The sequence below is a fragment of the Rhyacophila brunnea genome, unplaced genomic scaffold (genome assembly GCF_057557595.1).
Source record: "Rhyacophila brunnea isolate RB1 unplaced genomic scaffold, BYU_Rbru_1.0 scaffold_3, whole genome shotgun sequence".
Classification (NCBI taxonomy): domain Eukaryota; kingdom Metazoa; phylum Arthropoda; class Insecta; order Trichoptera; family Rhyacophilidae; genus Rhyacophila; species Rhyacophila brunnea.
The window spans coordinates 47,818,803-47,822,534 of NW_028232965.1; positions in this window are offsets into that span (position 1 = coordinate 47,818,803).

Genomic DNA, 3,732 nt, shown 5'->3' on the forward strand with positions numbered 1-3,732 from the left:
TACTATACCTGTACTTGAAATCGAGAAATTGAGAATGTGAAAAATTTTTTTTTTACCATGTTCGATCCTAAGAAGATCATAACTATGGGCCTCTACATAGTGGAGGTTGTATTAACAGATTTTTGTTTTTACAATAAATGGATGTTATCCACTTGCTCTACCTACATATTAGGTCCATACTGTGTCCAAACACGCATTAAAAAATACCGGGATCTACAACATTATAGGCCAACACGTTACCGTTCGGTCATCGTGAGTTAATAAACAAAAGCACACATATCAAAGAGTCACAATATTATATTATAGGTACTCAGTTAATGCTTATTGCTTGATATAGATATTAATAATGCTCCTATATTATGATGTATATACAAACATACCATGAAATAGTTAGCCATAAAATTGAAGCCAATTCTAAGAATTGAAAATGGTGAATGCACCATGATACCAGATGAAGGTCTCCCACAGGAGACCACCTCAAAGGGCGGACCGAACCATCATCTTTCCCTAAATACCACAGCCTACATCCACTCTTCGCGGTTCTCGCAACCCTCGGCCAAGCGGAGCCTGCCTCCTCAAAAATTCGAATTCGTCCGCGCTCCCGCCAAAACAGACGCGGTCTACCGATAGCGCCTCCACTACTCAATCCGTCGGTAAAACAGGGAGGTTCCCGACCAATGGACGAACATGACGCCGCCTGACAGTTGGACGCGTGCGAAAAGCTCTCTCTCGCATTGGACGCCGAACAGCAAGCATCGCCTCGGACACGAAGCTAAAAGCATCTGCAGCCCAGCCAGCATCTCTTCTCTTGCATCGGACGCCGAAAAGCCAGCATCGCCTCGGATGCGAAGCCCAAACAGCCAAGCCCGCGACACCACGTCTGCAGCCCGCCCAATTGCAAATAGGAAAATAAACCAGCAACAACACCATACACCATGCGTTTCTGTCTCCCACCCCCGCTTCTTTGGCCATGACATTATCACGATCTGCCATCTCCGCCTAAGCGCGAAGAAGGCCGGTGATAACCAGAATACCTCAAGTGACATTTTTTCATAGTGAATAAATATCATACTACTTTGCCAGTCAATGAAATGGCATACTAAAAACTACCTCGTTTTCAATCGATCTCTGCTCTATACTAATATTATATAGCTCAAGAGTGATAGTTTGCTCGACCCCTGTCCCATCACAAGATATTTTCTTCTGAATTATAAATGGGGCTGTCATATTGTTAGACATTGACCATATTATGAAAATTGTTACATTGAAGATAAGATAATATTATCTTGACTACAGTGAAGCAGATAAGATTTACCTATCAGTGATATATCCACACATAAGCTGTAACATAATCCGTATAATCAGTAAAACTGTTGGCACTCCTTTGGACTTTCTTGTTCAGTCTTGTTAGTATCAGCCATTCCGGAATCAAAACAAACTTCAAATAATCATAATATTATATACTGAAGACGACGTGATCATATTTCAAGTGTTGATACCCCCTTATGTCAACAGTAGAACAATGATTCCTAACCTTTTTCACGTTATGGCACATATTTCATTATAAAATTTTCGCACCGCATTAAAGAATATCACCAATTACTTCTTTCATTTGTAAATTATATTTTGCACATTTTACCTGAAATCCATATCAAAGACTTCAGACTATTACTAGAGGTTATTATATTACATGTTTGTATGCTATTTAATGGCGATTCCACAACATCAACTCTTGTTTATAATAATTGTCATCTTTCGTGACTTTTATATTACTTACAAATTTTCACATTAGGTTATAATTTGTGGATTACAGATACGGGACAAAATCATGAATTATTACAATTACAGTCTCCCCCATACCATTTTTCTGCTTTACCATTTTGAGTATTAGTTACTCTCCGAATAACTATTAGAGATTTCAGCATGCCGAAGCATATACATATCTCTGCCCACAGTAAAGTTGAGGCTGAAACGCCCACCTCATGTTCATGGATCACATGTTCGAATCCCGGAGCTCAGTCAATGATGTGATGATGTTTGTTCAACTAATGTGTAATATTCGAATCCAAGGCAATGTTACCTTTAATTTGATGTTGCTTGTATGCCAGTGTTGCCATATTTTTCTATGCTGATTATAGTACAAAGGCGTTAAAATTATAGTATTTCTGAAAAAAATATAGTACAGGAACATTTTTCGGCTCGAATCCTTTAAAATTATAGTATTTTGGCATATTTGCCGTAAAATTATAGTATTTTACATGTTTTGCAGAATCAAAATTATAGTATTGTACTATAATTATAGTACGGTTGGCAACACTGTTGTATGCACAAAAATTTAGGGTGCACACTAAAAAAATTTGTCTGAATATTATAATAAATAGACATACATGCATGTAGAAATCTAGAATTGAGCTGGCATAGGGCATAGAGTAGACTCATAGGGTTACTAGACCATGGATGTCAAACATTTTTCCACAAGTATGTCAAATGATAATATGCAAAAATCTTCAAAAGTATAGTTAAGTAGGGTAAGGGGATGTATTATCGTGATATAGGTAATATCGTGATACATTTTCAATTCGATATTACGATATGACCTAGCCTGGTGACGAATATAAAACAACGCATACGATGAGTCAAAGGAGTGAAAAGGACAATGGTATTTTCACATTGATCGCTAAGACGCTGTCGAGCGAGTACAAAAACTTTTAATTCGCGAACCTGTTCAGACGTGTTCAACTGATTTTTGCAACATATACGCTCAGTTTTTCGTAAAATTATCGAACTGGAAACCGGTAAGTTATTTTTTTTCTACACTACATCGATAGTTAATAGATCAACCTTACTATATTTGTTGGTATTTGTTCAAAATTTAATAAAATATTGAACAAAATTCCTTAAGTTAGCCGATGAATTTGTTAGGTTGTTTTCAAAAAATTACATGTTATTTTGACGACCTATTTTTGAATGAACTGTTTTAATGTTTTAACACATTTTTACTGCTATATTAATATATGTACGTACAGCTTATACGGTCGGCATTATTACTTGATATTTATTTATCCGGTTTTCGTTAATTTTTTTTATCACGATATTGCCTATATTAGTATAATTTCTTTGATTCAGATATGGCTGCAACAGCGAAAGAATCCAAAAAAGGAGATAATACGCATCTTCAGATATAGATTGTGCTTACGATTAGTGCAAGAAGGTGGAATGACAATTTATGCAGCTTCAAAATCATCATTCACGCTATCCCAGGGGACCGTCCTGTAGTTCTGCTTCTTGATTCCCACTTATCTCACATAACTCCAGACGTGATTAATCTGGCGAAGGATAATTCAGTTTATTTGTTCACTTTTCCGGCACACAACACTCACATCCTACAGCCATTGGACGTTGGTGTCTATAAGTCCCTTAAGCACCATTGCAATGATAGCGTGAAGGATCATATGAAAAATCATCCGATAGAAAAACCAGACAGAACCAATTTTCACTCCATGTTAAATCCGGCTTATTTCAAATCATTCATATCCAGTAATATACAAAATGCTTTCAAAAAATGTGGGATTTTCCCTTTTTGTAAGGATGCTGTAAACCCAGACGCTATGGCACCTTCTCGTTTAACAGAAACAAAATTACAAGTGCTGATGAAAATGTAATGGCTGATCAAAACATTCAAGAGGTGTTGCCTATTCCGAAGCCTATTGAAAAAACGAAAACCACAACAAA